Raw genomic sequence first — 21,587 nt, 5'->3', positions numbered from 1 at the left:
TTCAGAGAGATTTGATAAGGGAAAAAATTAAACTCTTTTAAAACATTTGGCATAGAGTTGGGAAGTCGTAATCCTCATTTCAAAAGATGGGCGAAAACTCTTAGATAACTCTATAGTGGATTAAATATCATGCAGTCATCAGAGGGAAGACTGGTGTCCATCTTGTTGAGCTCAACATAGAAAGCCATAATCCCTATAAGCTCCTTTGACGTTAGGGTTGATGATTGGACATAAACTAAATGATTTACTTGTTTGGAAGAGCTGACTTTTTCAGTATAATTTTGTTTTCTCGGTAACTTTGGCTGAGTTGGGTTTCTTGAGGGCCATAATGGTGTTTTGTATGTTTGTAAAAGGAGTTGAATCTTCAACACTCTCACGATTAGGGGCTTTGTTCGAGTTTTTCTATCTCAAACCTTCCATGCAAAAAAAAAGTGTCTTGTTGTTCTTGTAAAATTTTATTTCCAATTTAATAAAATAAAGGTTGTTCATTTAAGTCTTCCATATTCAAATAGTGGTATCAGAGCAGGCGCCCAGAGACCGATAATCGAGTGAGCAGACAATCAGGGACCGACCACCGAGTGTTAAGGAGTTCACGATCCGAGATCGTGGTGGTACATGGTATTACTAGTGCATAGTCTAGGACTATGAAAATTATTGGTATGTGACCAAACATGCTTGGTTGATTAAAGGAGATAATCAATCGTCATGACTGACATGTCTACCTCTGTAAGAACTCTTGAGAAATCCAATAATAATAATTACAGTACTTGGAGTACTCGTATATAATTTTATATGTTCGGCCAAGATTTATGGGAGATCGTTGGAGGCAATGACACAACACCTCCGACGGAACAAAATAACCGTAAAAATGGAAGTCAAATGTGGTAAAGCAATATATGATTTATCAATTTTGGTGGAGAAAAATTTGCTGCAACGCATCAAGGATGCCAAAATCTCCAAAGAAGAATGAGACACTCTTGCCGGAGTATTTGCAAGAACGAACAATTCCAAGCTCCAACAACTCGAGAACAAGTTACTGTCGGTCTCACAAAATGACACGACGGTGAGTTAATACTTTAATAAAGTTAAAATTTTATTTGAAGAAATTTCAAAATTGGACCCTGAAAATAAAATTATTGAAACGAGAATGAGAAGAATAATAGTGTATGAATTGCGTCCCGAATTTAACGCGTTTGTCACAACAACATGTGGATGGGCTAAAGAGACAAGTTTAAATGAATTAGAAAATGCATTAGCTAATCAAGCGACTCTAAACAAGAAAATGTTTAAAGTCTCAGTCAAGGATAAAGATAAATTATTAGCATTAAAAAAGTAAGGATCAAAAAACCACGAATGGCGAAAGATCCAAACAAATATGAAAGAAAAAAGAAAAAAAGAAGGGAGTTGGCAACAAGGGGAAGCTCACCATAACCATAAAAAAGCAGACGAGAAGGGACATTGGCATAAGAACAATCAATGATACACTTGTGGCAAAAGTGGTCATTATGCTCGAGATTGCCGATACAAGAAAGCAAAAGGAAATGTTCCAATATCCACACACTCTCAAGATGAAAGAGCGGAAGATATGGGGCTTTGAGGCTTCGTGTGTAATTATGGAGCCAATGACATGTGATATAGTTATGACCTCTAAAGAAGATGCACATAATGAGCTAGCACTTACGAGCTAGCACTTACTGCTGTAATTAATAAATTTATTAATTACAATGATGGTTGGATAGTGGACTCTGGATGCTCCAGCCATATGACTGGAGATAAGGAAAAATTATCGAGCATGACAAAGTATAAAGGAGAGCGGTTTTTTGTCACCTGAATAACTTAAAACTACCAATCGCACATGTTGGAAAGACGATGGTCGTGCCTTGATACAATTCTAAAAAAGTACAATTGGAGAGTGTATTCCATGTATCCGGGATGACAAACTATGCTTGACCTTATGTATCTGCTCAGTAAATGCTTTTAAAATTCAAGTGGGGGATTGTTAGGTTAGGCCACTTAGCCCAAGTTGAATTTATGAAAAAACTCATAAAGGTTTATCTTCAAACAATTATAGTAGAGTAAAAGACATCCCACATTGCTTGGAAATCACTTTGAAGTGATATTTATTAAGAGTATCCTCACACACTTGGATGTGCCCCAAGGGATACCTCACTTTTATGGAAGGGTGAGGACCTACTTGATGCTTGACCATCGTGCGGCGCCACTGCCGTCCTTCCGGACCAGACGGGGTTGGGTTGATGTGGTATAGACTCTATATTATTATTGAAATAATAATAATATTTTTTTAATTAATTAATTTAATTTTAGAATTAATATTTAAATCATTTAATTTTGATTGCTATTGCTTCTGTACACAATCTTATTGTGCACCAAATACATGTTAAAACTGCTTTTTTGAATGGCGAATTGGAAGAAAAGATCTATATGGATCAACCTGAGGGTTTTGTAAATTATGATCAAGCCTATAAAGTGTGTAAGTTAGATAAGTCTTTGTATTGCCTAAAACAAGCACTCGAGCAATGACATGAAAATTTTAACAATTGGATTATTCCAAATGGTTTCAAGGTGAATGAAAGTGATAAATACATCTACCATAAATATGAAAACAATGTTTGCACTATCATATACTTATATGTTGATGATTTGCTAATTTTTGGATCTAATATTCATATTGTTAATTCTATGAAGTCCATGCTATGTGAAAATTTTGACATGAAAGATCTAGAAGAAGTAAATGTTATACTTGACATTAAGATAACTAGGTCTGAAAATGGAATTTTTTTAGATCAATCTCATAACATTGAGAAGATTCTAAAGAAATATAATTACTTTAACTACAAACTTGCATGCACACCTTATGCCCCTAGTGTAAAACTTTTTAAGAACACGGGAGACAGTGTAAGACAATTAGAGTATGCTAGCATTATTGGCAGCCTCCGCTATGTCACTGATTGTACTAGACCCTGCATATCTTATATTATGGGATTATTGTGCAGATTTACTAGTAGACCTAGTGTTGAGCATTAGAATGTTATAGAAAAGGTGATGAGATACCTTAACTATGAAACTTGAATTACATTACCAAAAGTTCCCATCAATCCTTGATGGATATAGTGATGCTGACTGGAACACCCTGTCAGATGATTCCAAGGCAACTAGTGGCTGTATTTTTTAATATAACTAGTGGTGCTGTTTCATGGAAGTCTAAGAAACAGACTATTCTAGCTCAATCATCTGTGGAACCAGAACATATTACACTAACCACAACTAGTGAAGAAGCAGGTTGGTTGAGAAGTTTGTTAGTTAAGATTCCCTTATGGGAAAAACCGATTCCAGTAGTATTGATCCATTGTGATAGTACCTCGATGATTGCTAAGATTTAGAACCGTTATTATAATGATAAGAAACAACATATACGTTGTAAGCACAACACTGTTAGAGAGCTACTCCCTAAAGGAGCTGTTAGAGTGGATCATATACGCTTTGAAGAGAATTTAGCTAATCATTTGACGAAATGATTAGCTAGAGAGAAAGTCCAAAGTATCGTAAAATGTATAAGACTTATGCCCCTACAGTGATGAGTTACACATAATGGTAATCGAACCTACAACTAGAGATCCCAAAAACTAGTTTCAATGGGTAACCACTAGTTGTGATGTAATACGAGTTAGATCATGCATTTTGAAGTATGAATTTCCTGAAGCGATGTTAGGTTGAGATAATAAAAACTCTTAATGAGATCTATAATCCATTTGGAGTGAAGTACATAGCTATAGGAGTACATAACTATATGAATGTGGAAGTGAGGTTGTTTCCTATGAGTTAGGACAAAACTCTAGAGCATTCATATACCGGGATAAACGTGCATGTCCATAAATACACGAGCTACTAGAACTGCACTCTGAAAAAGTTTTGGCATGGTACAATTCAGAGATAGAGTTCAAAACTACGAGTCACTCTAGTATAATCTGAATTATACTCACTACGCAATGGTTCAAATCGAAAAATACATTTGTCTATGCTTGATCTTATGTATTTGCTCAGTAAATGCTTTTAAAAATTCAAGATATAGAACATTTTTGGTTCAGGCCACTTGGCCCAAGTTGAATTTATGAAAAACCCCATAAAAGTTTATCTTCAAAGGGTTACAGTAGAGTAAATGGCATCCCACATTGTTTGGAAATTCCTTTGAAGTGATATTTATAAAGAAGCTCGTCACACACCTGGGTGTGCTCCAAGGGGTACCTCACTTTTGTGAAAGGTGGGGACCTACTTGATGTTTGACCACCACACGCGCGCATTGCCGTCCGATCCGAACCGGGTTGGTGTGATGTGGACTTATACTTTTGATTGAAAAAAAAATATTTTTTTATTTAATTAATTTAATTTCGGAATTGTTCAATTAAATATTTTTTTTATCTTTCTCAAATAGCTCTTTTGATTTGGTTTTTCACAATTAGTCTTTTCTGTTCTCCACTAACTTGATTTCTCTCCCACATTTTTCTCCACTAAACCAGAACACAACAATACTATTTTCTTCTATAAATAGTTGTGTAATTTTCATTTTTATACACTGTAAAATATTTTATGCTTTCTGAAATTCGAAACTGAGCAATAATTTGAGTTTGATCAGACCGAGTTCGTACTGTGCAATACGACTCGTACTTCTCTTCCAGAGTGGATTGTTTTATCATAGAGGCAACCAGAATACATACTACTTCTACTTCTAGCAGTTCTGTAAACATTTTAAAGAGTACGACATTGTCTGCAAATCGTCCCATTACCGTGTTCAGTAAAATTGTGTTTTCCTATTTGTGTTTCAACAACTTTTACTAAATTTTTTTTTAACCATATGACCGATTGCACTCCTAATTTATACCAAGGGTCGGGTCTTTCACCTGTGTCTCCCTTATTTGGAGAAAGAATTAGACATCTCACCGGGGGAAAATCTACCTTATTTGTCATGTTAATTATGATACATGCACAGGTGAAATGTTATACTTTACTTGAACAAGTGCAGGCAACCTAACGATAGTGCATGGAATTTGGTTATGTTGCATTCTGGCATAACAACGCTATCTATAACTAACTTCTGAATTTCGACCATACCGCACGCACATGAATCCAATAATGCTACCTTGTCATTTCTTATTTTCCTTTTTAATGTGTGATTTCTTTCTTACATTTTATGTCGGTTGTTGCCCCTATTTAATACATATATATATATAAAGTTGTCAAATTGGGAAAGAATTACAACTGTTGGAGATATTTCTTGTTTGAGTGTAGAGTTCAAAAAATGGTGGAACTAACATTTCGAATAACCCAGACTTAATTATTCTTAATTAATTTAATGCAACAATGTCATTAACGATTTATTTAGAAAAATATTAAAACACGATCTTTAAATCTTAATAATAGAAATGATAAATTTATACATGACTAATTAATAATAAACGATATATAATTATAGTGATTGAGTTTGGGTTAGTAGGTAATAGATTATTTTTAGATTGAATTACAGATCAAGCTAATTCGAAAATGACATGAAATAATATAAATATTTATAATAAAGTGAGATTTATCCATATTATTATTTTTAATAGAATAAAGGGAAAAGTACGAAAAAAATGCATGTGGTTTGCCCACTTTGTAAACAGAGGTATGTGGTTTAAAAGTTTACAAATAAAGGTCTGTGGTATATTTTATTTACAAAACAAAGTATTACAATTACACAGTTAAGTTTCGATTACAACTAAAAACATTTTTATCTTAAAAAATTATTCTTACATATCAGCAAAACATAACAAAAAAAAAAAACAACTTCCTAAATCGAAACAATAAATAATATGATGGAATTTTACGTTTTTTACTAATCTGACAGTTTATGAACTAAATTGATATTTAAATTCATTTTACACCGTTTCAATTTGATTTTGGAATCTGTGTTTTGTCAATATATAAATATAATTGATTTTTTTTAAATGTTCTTATTGTCATCAATTACTTAAAAGTTTAATTTTAAATACTTTGTTTTGTAAAAAAATATACCACATACCTCTATTTATAAACTTTTAAACCACGGACCTCTATTTGCAAATAAGGCAAACCACGAATATTTTTTTCGTACTTTACCTTAGAATAAATGCTTTTAAAATAACATGAATAAAATAGTACAAATAAAATAATTATTCTATTTCTATAAAATTATCCTGTTTTATAATGATAAAACATTTATTTCTATATTATATATTTTTTCTTTTCTTTTCTTTTCCACGTAATCACAATCTCTCCTTTATATGATATATATTTGATTGATTAAATTTATGTAATTATTGAACTTTAATTTGACAATTTAGATTTTGTTTCATTGAATAAATGAATAAAAAATATCTCAACAAGTATAAAATTAAGTGTAAAGCTATATAAAATTGTAGATGTGAATTTTATCTTTAATAAACTTTATAGATAAATAAATTAAAAAATAAAATTTTTAAAAATTGTCTAGATCTATAATAATATTCAATATTAGTTAAAGATATTATATTAAATAATGAATGAAATGAGAATAAAAATTTGGGAGAATAAATAATATAATTTTTTTATATACTATATGATAACTGGTGATGAACTTTCGACCGGATTCCTTCCCTGCGGGGGGTCGTTGGGTTCGACGGGGGGAAGCTCCGATGCCAAAGTCAGTATATGGTAAGTGAATAAACTGTATTGACAAAGTAGGGTTTAGGAGAGCGAAAAATGTGTGTACCTCAATAGTTTGGGATGCAAGCTATTTATAGTCATGTAGTCATAACTCCTAGTAACTAGAGAGTCTCCATTAATGCCTCATTAATGGCGGTTACTGATCTCATTCAAGTATGACCGTTAGCTCATTAATGGGTTATTAGTTGCCTTTATTGAGAATCGGCTTAACCATTCGTCGGGCGGATCGAGGCATGATGGCGGGTCTCCCGTAGGTTTGACTACGGATGGCGTGTGGCGGAATCTAGGTGATCCTCCACTCGGATGGCTTGCTTGATACGCTATTGCTTCCCGGATCGTCCGTATACGCGGTCGTTTTGGTAAATATCATTTTTGATCCCGTAGATAATATCTCGATGTTATCAGAAGCCCCCCCCCCCCAAAGTTCCGTTAAAGTCCTTTAGGGCTTTTGCACTTCCTGGCGCGCCGTCATGATGAGCTGCATTAATTACCGCTCTGTTCCAGGCCATTTACTGCGCGACAGGTGTCCTGGACGCACAGCTCGAGGTAAGTGGCGATACCTTCTTCGACTTCTCCTTCCTCTTTCTACCTCACTTGCTAATTTCCTCTCGATTTGGCTTGCGTTTTTTCAGAGCTTTTCCGGCGTCGAGAATCTTCAGAGCTTCCGATTTTCCATGTAAGTGAACCTTCTCGTCCTGTTCTTGTTGCCATCTGGGTTTTTATGAGTTCTTCCTCTGGCTCTACCATTGAACTCTTTGATTTGACCACTTCCTCCGAGCCTTTGTTTAGTTGGACCTCTTTCGAGAGTTCTAATTCCTCTGAAAGTACGCCTAGTTATGATTTATCCGAGTTGCGTAATACGGTGAGAAGAGTAGAAATCGTCGCCCTCGTTTAATTAGAATCCAGAACCCTTCCGTCGTTGTAGCTCATATTGCTCCGGCGATAGATCCTAGGACCCTTTTGGGGATGGAAGCTTCCCCTTCAACTCCGATTAGAAAAAAGAAGCCTCGTGCATAGATTACTTCATCTCGCATGAGCGCCGAGGATCTTGCAGATTTGGCGGATCGCTATCCGTGGATCAAAATTATGAGACCGAGTTGGCGGCTGCCCATCAGTGACCCGCCTGTCCCCTTAAGGGATTCCTGTCCGTGTACAGTAGTCATGTGGAGAGAGGATTCCGCCTTCCTCTTCCCCGGATGATGGCGGATATTTTGGAGTTCTTTGGGATCACTGTCTGCCAGCTGCATCCAAATGGCTGGTTGGACATAGCTCTAGATTGTTACTTAGCTTCGAATCTGGGGGGTAGTCTGTAATCCTCGTGTCTTCCGATCTCTTCATAAACCTTCGAAGCGTCAAACCGAATCTTTCTACACCTTTTCCAAATTCAATAGGTATTCACCTTTTTGCGACAAGATGTCAAACGTCCACCTCTGGGACGAAATTTTTTTGTTTGTTAAAGTGAAAGAGGGTGAATCTCTGGGATTCCCGCTGAATTGGAACACTAATCCTCAACACATGGCTGGGGACTTGCGTATACTGACAGACAGCGATGAGAAAGTGGCGGATCTCATGAAGAGCATCAAGACGGATGCTTGGACGTATGTCGATTCTTTGGAATTCATGATGAATGACATTCCTTTGGTCCGTCGTGTGGGCGATGTGATTACTTACGCAAAGTTTACCCAACTTGATGAAGATAACTTTGTTTCTTCCTTGAACCTTGATTATTACTTTTTGTTCCCTTGTCAAGGGTTTGTCTGAGGCCAGTCGCGCCCTTGTAGAGAAGCGTAAAAAACAGAAGGAGTTGGAGGCCCAGAAAGATGCGCAGGTGGCGGATCCCAGTAGGAGCTCTAGGAAACGCCCTTTGGAGGGTGCTGCGGATCCCCCTATTAAGAAGAAGAGATCAGCCGCTGCTGGTGGGGAGAAATTACTGGTGGATGCCATGAAAGCTGGGAAGCCTAGGATGGATCAGGGGCAAGTATGTTTACTTTACCGTTTTTCTCCCTTCTACTATGGATCCTGATTTTGGCCTTCTAATTCTTGCATAGGTGGTTAAGCCCGACTTGGGAGGATATTGGCTCGCCAAGTATGGTGATAAAGGGTCCCTAGAGAACGAGTCGGTCATCAATGACCTTGATGAAGCCCTCGGTCAACTCGGCGAAGTGCAAGAGAGTCAAAACAAGTTCTCCGGATCAGCCCATGCCAAGATGGGGAAAAAGGATCTCCTTTCGGTAAGCTTTATTTTCCTTATTTTGCATTTTTGGATGAAAGGGTGATCTCCTTTGGGGAGATTTTGTTTTTAAATCGTCCTTTGCTTTGCTAGGCGTGTACGCACATGTGTGCTATGGAGGCGGATCTACTTCAAGAGGTGGCGGATAAAGCCACCATAAAAAGGCTGGAGAAAGAAGTTGTCGTTGCCAGTGCAAATGCTGCTTCCGCCATTGCCCTTAATGAAAGCAAGGACGCGGAGATCCGTAGCCTGAAGGAGAAGGTGGAGGAGGATGCTAAGAACCATAAAGCTGCCCTATCGAACTCGGAGATTATGGCGGGTAACCGCGCTTATTACTACGGCGAGCGGATCATGGCCTATGTTAAGCTTACCTACCCCGAAATTGATTTTGTGGATCTGGAATACGTGGTTCCTGAGGTTGAGGATTGCATTAAGTATGACAAGATACCGAACGTTAAGGATTTCATCCGCGATCAAATTCAGAAGGAGCTGAATGGGTCGGGCGAGGAGAGCAAGCCTGTTGTCGACCTTGAATTGGATGATCTCAGCGAAGCATCCAAAGAGGTGGGTGACAAAGCCAATGATGCGGTGATTGATTGTACAGCTCCTCAGGCGGGAATTGTCACTACGGAGAATGAGGTTCCTCCAGAGAGTGCATCTTTAGAGAAAGACACTACTGTAAACGTTTAGTTCATTTATGAATGTAACTAAGTACAATTGTTATTTTTTGATTAATCCTTTTTCAACCATTAATTTTACCTTTTGCTTTATATGTTTCAGCAAATTTTTAGGTTTTAGGACTTATTTTGTTGGTTCAAGGTAGGTGGCCAGCCATACCTTCGGGTGTGAGCCTTTTTGAAGGCTTTGAAGCTTTTTATTCCTTTTGAGGAAGTTAAGCTGCCTTAGGCGATCGATTTGCTTCCTATCTTTGAGGTGAATCGATCCCCCGCCAGGTCTTGAGACTCTTTTTTGGGAAGAGTATTTGAGAGTGTAAAGTTCTCACGTCTGAGAAATGTTTTAACTCTGTCTCTAACGGTGATCAATTATTTCCTATCTTTGAGGTAAATTGATCCGCCGCTGAGATTATTGTTCTCCTATCTTTGAGGAGAAGGTAGTTATGCCATGATGTCATTATTCTACCATAGGAATGCGTTTGTTACCTCCCCCTTTTTGAATTTGGAATATTTATATTGCTGCAAGAAAATACTTAAGATAGAATTTGCAAGATGAAAAATTTCTCTTTATTAAACGGCGATTCGCCTTATTACAGCAAATTGGTCTTATGTGTGAGCCTCATTAAAACCTTTAATAAGAAAACCCACATGAGATAAAACCTTACTAAAGGAAAAAGAGTACTCAAGACCTTGGTTACATTTTATTCTCTGGCGAAATATTTGCGGAGGTTTTGAATATTCCACGTCCGTGGCAATGTGTTCCCCTCCATATCCCGGATCTTAAAAGTGGCGGGTCTAATTTTGTTGACTATCTTGTATGGACCCGTCCAGGTGATCCCCAACTTTCCTTTGCCCTCCGTGGACTGAATTTTGTCTGCCTTCCGGAGCACTAGATCTCCTGGGTTCAGATCCACGAGATTGGTGTGTCTGTCATGATAGGCCACGATCCTCTATTTGTAGGCGGCCATTCGTACATACGCTTTCTCCCTTTTTGCTTCCAGTTGGTCGAGACTTTCCCTCAACCTTTGGTCATTCTTGTCTTCGCAATAGAATAAGACTCTATCGCTAGGGACCTGAATCTCAATGGGGATCACAGCTTCTACGCCATAGGAGAGGGCGAACGGTGATTCACCTGTTGCTGTTCGAGGAGTGGTTCTGTATGCCCATAGGACATTCATTAGCTGATCCACCCACTTTTTGTTATGCTCCCCCAATCTTTTTTTATGCCTTTAACGATCGTTCGATTTGTGACTTCAGTCATCCCGTTGGATTGGGGGTAGTAAACAGAGGCGAACCTGTTCTGAATGCATTGACTTTCGCAGAATGCTCTGAACTCTCCCCAATTGAGCTGTGTCCCATTGTCAGTGATAATCGTGTGGGGGACCCCGAATCTTCCGACGATATTATCCCTGAAAAACTCGACCATCCGCTCTGCGTTTATGGAGGAGACAGCTTTGGCCTCTACCCACTTCGTAAAGTGGTCCACAACTACTACCACATATTTCCTTTGTCTCTTGGTAGAAGGAAAATGACCGACAATGTCGCTTCCCCAGATGGAAAAAGGTCGTCCTTCAATAATGGGATTTTGCAGGTGTTTAGCCGTGTGGGACTCGTTTGCATGGACTTGGCAATTATGACACGTCTCTACCAGCTTCTGTGCATCGAGTTCCGCCGTAGGCCAATAAAATTCGGATAACCTGGACTTTTTCAGAATGGAGGCGGATGCTTCATGGGCTCCGCAAGCACCTTCATGTAATTCTTTGAGGATCTCTTGTCCTTCTTCCATCGTAACACATTTCAACCAGGGGTGCCCAAAAGATTTCCTGTACAGCTGGTCGTTTATTATAGAGAAGTATGCCGCTTTTCTTATCGTCCGTCTGGCTTCTTCTTTGTCTTGAGGCAAAGTCCCATTTGTGAGATACTGCTAGATCGGCGATCTCCAATCTCCCACGGCAGGCGTAAGAATAGCTATGACTTCAGGGGTGAATGCCGGTCTGACTTTTACCTCGAATGGGCACTTCAGGTCCGCCCACTGATCTTTGCTTGAAGCCAGCTTAGCCAAGTGATCCGCTTCTGTGTTTGATCCTCGAAATACGTGAACTAGCTCCCACTTGGTTTCTTTGATTTCCAGATGGTTTAATAGCTTTTTGACCTCCTCTACATATTTGACCAGAGTTTCGTCTTTTACATCAAAGTTTTTGATCACCTGATTGGCCATTAGCTTAGAGTCGTTGTAGATCACAACTCGCTCTGGCGTGATCTCCTTCAGCAGGCGTAGCCCCAATATAAAGGCTTCATATTCTGAGGCATTATTCGTTGTAGGGAACTCTAACTTCGCAGTATAATGTAACTTGATGTAGTGAGGCCCCTTGATCACTACGCCTATTCCTGCACCTTCCGTTGAAGAAGCGCCATCCGTGTACATCGTCCATTCCTCCACTTTTGGTTTGGGAAGGTTTATGCCCTCTTCGATGAATTCATTTACAAAGTCTGCCAAGACTTGGCTTTTCAAAGCGGATCTGCCTTCATAATGAACATCAAACTCGCCTAAGCAGATAGCCCACTCCATCAGCCTCCCTTAAGTTTGTCGCTTTTGTAATACCTTTCTCATGGGTATGTTGGTGCGAACGATGACCGTGTGTGCTTGAAAATAAGGTCTAAGGCGAATTGAAGTGGTGACCACAGCCAAAGCCATCTTATCCAATCTTGAATACCGAGTCTCCATGTCTTTTAGGACTTTGCTTACTTAGTAGATCGGATATTGTTGGCCATCTTCTTCCCTTATCATGATTGTGCAAACTGCCTTATCAGTAACAGAAACATACATGTACAGATTCTCACCTTCCAAAGGTCTGCTTATTAGGGGCGGTTATGAGAGGAAGCATTTGATCCCTTCGAAGGCCTGATTGTAATCCTCATTCCACTCGAATGCTTTCTGTTTTTTGATCACTTCATAAAAAGGTTGGCATCTACGAGCGGAGCATGAGATGAATCGACCAAGTGCTATGATCTGCCTATTAAGGCGTTGCACCTCTCTGACATTTTGTGGTGCCTTCATGTCCAATACAACTTTGATTTTATCTGGATTGGGTCCTACTCCTTTCTGGCTGATCATGTATCCCAGGAATTTTCCATAAGTTGCCCCAAAAGTACACTTCTCAGGATTTAACTTTATGTTGTGACGGCGAAGGACTCCTAAGACTTCTCTTATGTCCTCTGCATGCCTCTCCATGGTGGTGCTCTTAATGATCATGTCATCCATATAAACTGAGAAGTTGTCCCCCTTTCTTCCTTCGAATATTTTGTTCATCATTCGCTGATAAGTAGCTCCAGCGTTCTTTAGCCCAAAAGGCATGACCTTGAAGCAATAAGTCGCCTGGTGAGTGATGCGCCTTCGGTGAAGAAGACTCACTAAGGGATAAGTGTACCCCGTCGTTATCAAGTATTAAAATTCTGGAAAGTCCAGGTATCGTCCACAGGATTTATTTCTGCAAGTATCGAGCTACTTGGTCTCAGGTGTTATCTAGGCTTAGGGGGGTTTGAGTTTGTTTTTCTTAAATTAATCTGCTCCTAGGTTGAATTATACTATTCCTAGCTAAGTTATCTGATTCTAACTAAGTTATTCTACGCCTAATTAAGTTACTCTACCCCTAATTAAGTTAAACTACTCCTAAGTGATCTTTTACCAATGCAATTACCCGAAGGAACATGAAAGGATACGATGATAATGAAAATAGGTTGTTTAGACAACAGATTTAAAACCTAATCTAAGTCACTTGTGTCTGAGGCGATTAACCCGACCTATCCTCCTAAAGTCCCTAGTTCGTGATTCCCTTGTAAGGCCGAAACTAGCTCTAAGGCTCAGCAATTTGGGCTTAATCTTCTATAGGGTCATCAATCCTATAGGCACTTACTAGGTCAGATTCAGCTCGCAATATGTGCCAACTTAATTTTGGGATTATCGAATGAGTTAAACCAATCAGACAAAGCGTAAGACAAAGATTAAAGCAATAAAACAATTGAAGAAACAAAACTATAATATATATCAAAGATGAAAAGTATTGTCACGAAGTTACAATGAGCCTAGGATTCATAACATGTATCAGAGGCTAGACAGAATGTAAAAGAAGAAAAATCCCTTTCAGGGAACCTGTCTACCAATGCAGGCGTCTTCCTAGGACTTAAGGATGGAGCTTGAGCAATCCTCGGTGAACGGAGCTTCGGAGGTGTCTTCAATGGAGGTTTGAAGGATATGGAGGAGGTGGAGAGGATTTCTCAAGATGAAAAGCTAAGGAAATTACAAAGATAAAAGATATCTAATTTACATTGGAAAAATCCTATTTATAGACGCGGCTCGGGCCCTTTTCTTGACCTATTTCGTGTCCTTATGCAGGTAGGAAGTCGTGGGGCCGATCGTGAAGTCGTGGGGGCGGAATTGGTCTTTTTGACCAATTCCCGCAGGTCTGCTCGCCGAGCAGGGCGAGCTGCTCACCGAGCAGGCACTGCTCATCGCGAGCAGGCACAGCCTGCTCAGTGAGCTGGACTACGAAGGCCAGCTGGCCGCGCCAGCTCGCCCGAGCAGGCCCCTGAGGGCCTGCTCGGCGAGCTGGCCTAAAATAGGCCAGTTCGTCGAGCAGTCTTGCCCGATACGCCCCCGCGCGGTTGCCGAATGCCAACAATGTGTTTTTCGCCCGAACTTATCCCTGCGCATGCATAAAAACTCTAGATAACATTAGTCCAAAGGCTAAATTGACCCGCCAATCGCTTATTTGAGCAAACGCTTCGTTTGGGCGACTTTTGACGGATCAATTAGCTTCAAAAGATAACGGAATTATAATATGCATGTCATTTTGGCCGTATTTGCCAAAATTGATCATAAAACGAGCCTAAACAACGAAAAGTAAATAAAACATTTCCAATTTCTAACTAACTCACACACAAGCATTTAAATGCGAGAATTGCTCGCTTATTAACTAAATAACGCTAAAACCCGTCCTAAAACCGTACCCAAAGATAGGGGTTTTTGACCCCTATCAAACCTCCTCGCACTTAAAACTTTACTTGTCCCTAAGTAAACTAAAAAAAACTAAACCCGCAATCACAAGCAAGCTAGAAAACCTCCCGGTTTGACTAGGTGCTTGACATAATTTCGAGCATCTGTAATTACATGCATTCGGAAATACAAAGTAGAGACACGATATCCAAAAGCCGCATTTCAATTATCATAGGTCATATGTTTTAAGAAAAAGGACACATGTTCAATTAAACGAGCTTGAGGGGATCGCTAAGTAAAACACCTCACCATAGGTAGTTCACTCATTTCACACAATTTTGGTGGCTAAAGTGTTTACTCTCGGCTTATGTTCTTGCTTAGGATTACGTTGATTTTGCACGTTCATCCGAGTTCCTCTACTATGCTATATGACTCCGATGATATCAAAAACAGCCTCAAATTGGGGTTGTAATGTGGTTAGAGGGTTAAAGATACAACAAGGGTTAATAGTTCTAGCGCTAGAAAAACAAAGTTCAGATGGCTTTAGCAAATATGAAGTGACTAAGCTTTTTATTCATTCATTATTCTCTTTTTAGGACGTTTTCTTGAGACGTTTTGATTTTAAGAACTGGGGAATGAAGTTCTCCCCTTTTTGTTCCTCTCTTTTCTTTTTCTGTTTTTCTGTTTTTCTTTCTTTTTCTTTTTGGGATAGTGATGCTCAATCACTTCTTAGCCTTTTGGCTTGCTACTATGATGCCATAAACAAAGAAAAAGCGCTAGAAGAAAACAAAGGCTCAATTTGAGCTTTGCAAAAACTTGGGTTAGGTAACAAACTAAGTGATAGTTTGCAAAAATAAGGGTTAGAACGAAAGAAAAATTCTACAAACTACAAAAATACAGGCTCAAAGGGGCTTCCTAGAGTGGTTGAAAAAGAGAAAATAGGGTAAAGAAAAGGGTTAATTCTAATGAGGCTGATTCATCGTTTATCATCTCAAATCATTGCATGTAAGTTCAACACAGTATTAGGTGCAAAATCTGTAATCTTTCCACAAGTCAAAGCATTCACACAAAAATGTCAAGAAAAAGAGCTTTTTGATGTTCGCTCTTAGGCTCAAATTCAACTCACAATTCTTTGGGTTTCAATTTTGTGTTTACTAGTTCTCCCCAAACTCAAGTTTAACATCACATGCCTTCAATTCTTAAGTTATCTACCTAAGTAATGATTTTAGCATTTCTTCAAAAGTAGGGTCTAAATGCAAACTTTAGCTCATGCTTTTACAGATACAAGGGTTGTGTCCTACACCTAAACTAGTTGTCATGCAATCTTAGATTCGGTTCTCAGTCCTCAAGGACAAATAACGAAGTTTAGATTCGAAGGAGGTTCACGGTTTTAGGTCCTAAACATGCAAAATCTAAATAAAACCCGAAAAACGCAAAACTAAACTAGACACGACGCAACAAAATTTAAAAATTATACAATTTTTGTAAGTTTGTCTACCCCTCCTCCTCACACTAAAAATATGCAATAAGTTCCAACATTGCATCACAAACCATAAAGTACAAGTGCAAAAAGTTAGGGTGGAGAAGACAACCTACTGATTTTATCGCAATCGCCAAAAACTTGATGATTTGCGGTGCCAATTTTTTTTTTGTTTTGTTTTTATTATTTATTTATTTATTTCAGCTCCGTTCGGGAAAAAAAATCCCGAACCGTTGCTTATCTCGACCGAGCAGCGGGCTGGGCGGCAGTGCCCAGCGGTGCCCAGCTCGCCCGAGCTGGCCGAGCCAGCTCGGCGAGCTGGCGGGCAGGAGGTCCGGGGAAAAAAAATAATTTTTTTTTCCAGCTCGACGAGCTGGCAGGCAGGGGGTCCGAGAATTTTTTTTTTTTTTTAAACCCGAACACTAAAAAAAACGTAAAAGAAAACTAAACTAAAAGATCAATGTATAATATAAATAAAATAAACCTGAAAAGTTTTATTAAAACTTGGGTTGCCTCCCAATAAGCGTTACGTTATAGTCGGTGAGCTCGACATAGAATTCCCGCCTAGGTGTATGCTTCTACTCACGTTAGGAACTCGAACTCCTTGAGAAATAACCCGTACCTACAAAACGGATTAAGAGCCTCTAATAAGTTTAATGAAAGCAGGAGGTCGAATTTAAACATATTATGAAAAAGTTTGGTTTGCTCCCTTTTGAATTCTCTTGGTAGGTCGAAGAGAATGAAAACTTCTGAGCATGAAGCAAACCTAAACTTTTCTAATTTTTGAGGAAAAGGTAGTTGAGATACACAAGTTTTGATTTGATCTTTTATCTCTATCACATGATTTAGGATTTCAGATTTTGAACCGGGGTTTCTTACCGCTTCCGGTTCCTCACTTACCTCGAGTGATGCATGTGATAGTGGACTTGGTTCTACCTTTTTGTCATTCCTCAAGGAGATGGCTTGAGCTGATTCCCTTTGTGGGATTTCTATGTTTTCCTTTATGCCTGGGAGAGCATCTCGGGATTGCTCTTGCATCTCATGGTTTATTTGAGCCAATTGGTTGCTCAAGCCCTTGCAAACCTCCTCGTTGATTGTAAGTCGGGCTGATATTCCTTTCAAAAGGGACAGCACCTCATCTCGTGAGCTAGAGGGTTATGGAGGAACTTGGCTTGCTAATAACAAAGCTAGTGTTATTTCGTCCCCGACCCACCGGTATTCCAGTTTGCACTGGAGGAGCTTGTGGTCCGCCAATAGTGATCCCTAGGTTTGTTGTGTTCCTCGGGGGAGGTTGATCGTTCCTACGACTTTCCTCTGGTATATCGGAAAATAACCTTTGGTTTAATGGCAGGCTACTAGCGAGCTCCGGATTAACGATTGTTGAATCCACAAGTTGAGAGAGAAAAAATGACGAATCACGACGAGCATTGGGTCCCATATAGGCGTTTTGCCATTGTGATAGGGTCAGTCTTGGTGGTTGACGACGATTCAGTGAGGGAACAGTTCCTGTCGTGGGTCCACCTACATCTTGATTCACTAGATAGGCCCTTAATCGACCTTCCATAATGGGTCCGTGTTCTCTCCCTATGGTACCTGCGCAGATATCCCAAAAGGATTCTGGCGACATGTCCCTTTCGTCATGGACGGTTGGTACATTGGGATCAACGCGACCAGCGTTTGTAGTGGGATTAATTGATGGTGGTACGGGTGGTATTGTAGCTCCGGTTGAGGGGTTAGACCCCTCATATGCCATATTTGGGTTGTGAACTGAGTCCTTTTTTATTAGAACATCCACGTTCATCGCACCAATTGATAACTGGTGATGAACTTTCGACCGGATTCCTTCCCTGCGGGGGGCGTCGTTGGGTTCGACGGGGGAAGCTCTGATGCCAAAGTCAGTATATGGTAAGTGAATAAACTGTATTGACAAAGTAGGGTTTAGGAGAGCGAAAAATGTGTGTACCTTAATAGCTTAGGATGCAAGCTATTTATAGTCATGTAGTCGTAACTCCTAATAACTAGAGAGTCTCCATTAATGCCTCATTAATGGCGGTTACTGATCTCATTCAAGTATGACCGTTAGCTCATTAATGGGTTATTAGTTGCCTTTGTTGAGAATCGGCTTAACAGTTCGTCGGGCGGATCGAGGCATGATGGCGGGTCTCCCGTAGGTTTGACTACGGATGGCGTGTGGCGGAATCTAGGTGATCCGCCACTCGGATGGCTTGCTTGATACACCATTGCTTCCCGGATCGTCCGTATACGCGGTCGTTTTGGTAAATATCCTTTTTGATCCCGTAGATAATATCTCGATGTTATCACTATAATATGTACAAGTATAGAAATGTTAGTGTATATATTATACAAATATTATCAAGCTTTTTACTTATACAACTAAGATCCGTTTGTTTCACCTGTTTTTGTTGCATGTTAGGTGTTAGCTGTTACTTATCAGTGGTAGCGGATATTAGTTGATTTTTCTGTAAAATACAGCTGTTTTGAATTTTTACCAAATATCTTTTATCTTATGTTTAGACTTAAAAGGCAAAAGACAGTTTTAAAAATTGAAAACAAACGATTATTAAAGTTAGTTTTATACTTTTATATACAAAAATAAAATGAGTGACGGAATAATTGATTAAGAAAAAACTTAAAGACTAATTAGTGTGTTAAGTATACCCTAGATGAATTTATAAGTTAGATTAATAAGATGATAAATGAAAATGGTCCTTGACCGTTGTTGAGGTAGGTAGGTAGCTAGGAATCCCAATGATTTATCTTATCCGATGTTCAGTGATGATAAAAGAAATGTGTCTGGCAAATTAAAGTAAATTCAGAAAGCAAACTAGATTATATCTGATAGATACCTATTTAACTTGTATTGTCATTTCATTTGATTAACTATATTTTCTCTTTTGTACGAATGTATATTTCACTTTGATTTACTTCAGAAAATTCATATTCATTGCGTCTCAGTTCAGAATCCTCACTGACATGTATATATAGAAAATTGGAATGGAGACCGGAGACTGAAGTGAAATTGGTAACTTAGCACCAGGTTAAACTGTAAAAAAGTGACCAGTTTTTTTTTTACCTGTTAAACTCTGCATGAATTTCCCCAAAATATTATTTCATCCATTTTTACGTTGTTTTTAGTAGTGCCAATGATAAGTTAAGTTGCTTGGATGGGACTAAGTCATATAAATCAGATATAAACTATTAATATAATTATACAGAAAATGTTTGGTATAATTTCAAAATAATTGCTTTTTGTCGGAAAACAACAACTAACATCTATTGTTTATCAACAATAAAAACAAACAGAAACAACCAACAAACGGACCCTAAATTTATTATTGATACATGTCAAGCACATGTATATATAAGGAAATGTTTTCTATTATTAAAATACAAGTTGTTCATATTATCTTTCATCTTCTTCATCTTGATTTTTAATTCTTGAATTCTATTATGATAGGAGAGCTTATAAATTTCATATTTAGTTTTCATGAGTTCTAACTCAACAATTTGGAGGTTTTATCTTCCGATTTTATTCTGATTTGAAGTTTCGTCTTCAAATTTCACTCCATACTATCATTTTTTGATAATGAGGTAATCAGTAGTCATTTTAATGCGTTAATTGAAGGTTGGTGGTCATAATATTAGAAAGTGTGGAGTTGAGTAACTTTTAAGTTACATTTTGAAGTTTATTATCCATACGGTAGAAACGTATAAAGTTCAATTACCCAATTATATTTGGATACTAAGGGGGCGTTTGGTTGCTCATTTTCATGTTCCAGTTTGTCTTTTCACTCCAAAAAGGAGAGTTTTATGTGTTTGGTTAGTGACTTCCTGTTTGCCTTTTACACCCGAAAAGCAATATTAGGTGTTTGATTAGTGACCCCTTGTTCGCATTTTACATCCGAAAAGAAGTTTTTTACAAAACTAGAGAATCTCTGTTTTTTGGAAAAACAGCTTTTTCCAACCGCGAACAACAAACAACAAACAGTAAATAAAACAAACGGGCCCTAAGATTGTGTTTGGATGAATTCATGACAAATTCAATTTATTGGTAACTAGATAGATAAACAAATTTCAATCATAAAATTAATTTCATAATCCATCAAAAAAAAAGTATATATCTACAAGTAAAAGTTGTAATTCACCTTGTTATATAAATAGTTTTTGAAGTAGAAGATCATAAATCAAAATTTTATAGGCTGTTTTCCGGCTACAATGTACGTAAATGGCTCTGCCAAAAGTAATATATAGGTGAAAGAAAATCGTTCTGACCCAAATAAAAGGAAAGTAGATTATCTGATATTATACCTTTTAATTGACAAGAAGGTTACTTGTATTGTCGTTTGATTACCTAGCTTTCTACTTTACATTAAATTGTTTTTTTTTTTTTTTGCTTTATTAGATGATCAATCTCTATGTTTGTTCTTGGTTCTTATGTACATAGAATCCCTTATACAAAATTAAAGTAAAGTATTGAATTAATCAAATAAAAATAAGTATTCTTGTATGTTTTTTTAAATAAAATCATTATTTGAATTCTTATGATCAACCTTTTCAAATAAATCATATTCAATAAATGATAAAACTAACTTTTCTTTTTATTTGATCATAATATGATTTAAGTAATTTTATTTTGCGATAAGGTAACAAAATAGATCTATGGTTTTTGAGGAAGTCTCAATTTAGGCTCCAGGTACAAAATAACATCAATGTAGGTTTAACGTTTAAAAAAAAGTACAAATTTAGGCATTGATAACGGAACGCATTGGCGGAGCCAGAAATTTAGATTTGGGGGGCTAATTTTAGCCGTGGAGTTGAGGGTAAATTTTCAAAGTCCAGCCCGTTAGGGTTGGAAAAAAAAATTTAGCCTCCAACGCGTTAAAACTGTAAAAATGTTATCATTTTTTAGAAACTAGCATTTAACTAATAGAAAATTAAATTTGTTTACTCTTTTCACGTTGGACACTTTAATGTTTTAACGAACACACCGTCGACACATTGTAAAAATGTTATAATTTTTTAGAAACTAGCATTGAATTAATAGAAAATTAAATATGTTCACTCTTTTCACGTTGGACACTTTTAATGTTTTAGCGAACACACCATCGTTTTGGTGTGTTCGCTAAAACATTAAAAGTGTCTGACGGTGTGATTGCTAAAAGTGTCCAGCATAAAAATAGTAAATATATTTAATTTTCTATTAGTCCAATGCTAGTTTCTAAAAAATTATAGCATTTTTACAGTTTTTATTTTTAAATTTTTTATATTTTTCATAATTTGAAAATTTAATTTAAAAACTAAGTTATTTGAATCTCAAAAATAAGAAATTATTTTTTTAATGATAAAGACATAATAAAAATGAATTCAAAAGTGTTACTAAAATAAAGAGTCTATTTAAATTAATTAATAATGGTAAAATGTTTTTATAATTATTGAAAAAGTAAAGTTAAAATA

Source organism: Euphorbia lathyris, chromosome 5 (assembly GCF_963576675.1).
Source record: "Euphorbia lathyris chromosome 5, ddEupLath1.1, whole genome shotgun sequence".
Taxonomy (NCBI): Eukaryota; Viridiplantae; Streptophyta; class Magnoliopsida; order Malpighiales; family Euphorbiaceae; genus Euphorbia; species Euphorbia lathyris.
Note: the sequence above shows the minus strand (reverse complement) of the source record.